This window comes from Mus caroli, chromosome 7 (genome assembly GCF_900094665.2).
Source record: "Mus caroli chromosome 7, CAROLI_EIJ_v1.1, whole genome shotgun sequence".
Taxonomy (NCBI): domain Eukaryota; kingdom Metazoa; phylum Chordata; class Mammalia; order Rodentia; family Muridae; genus Mus; species Mus caroli.
This window is the reverse complement of record NC_034576.1, coordinates 106,409,523-106,410,056: the sequence shown is the minus strand read 5'-3', so window position 1 is coordinate 106,410,056 and position 534 is coordinate 106,409,523.

Genomic DNA, 534 nt, shown 5'->3' with positions numbered 1-534 from the left:
CTGGCTGTCCTGGAACTCACTTTGTAGACCAGGCTGGCCTCGAACTCAGAAATCTGCCTGCCTCTGCCTCCCAAGCGCTGGGATTAAAGGTGTGCGCCACCACATCTGGCTGACTTCAACCTTTCTTCTTCTTTTAAAAAAAGATATTTTTATTTCTTTTAAAGAAATTGTGTACATTTATAGAGTGTGTTATGATTATATCTATTTCCCTCTAGTCCTTCCTTCAAAATGTTCCTCTTGAAGCTTCCCAATGTCTTCTTCTCTTAAAAAAATGTATCTTAACGCCATTAGTTCTACCTATGTGAACATGGCATGTGGGTCCATCCACCAGAGCATAGACAACTACTCGTGGCCAAAACCCCACAGAAAAATGATTCTTCTTTCTCCAGACCTCACATACTGTTGATAGTTCAAGGTGAGACCCTCTCTATCCATATGCAGCTTTTGACTGGATTAATCTTTTCATTAGTTTTCACAATAAATTAATGAATGGATTTAGTCTGTTCAATTTTGTGTGATTTTTATTAAATTCCT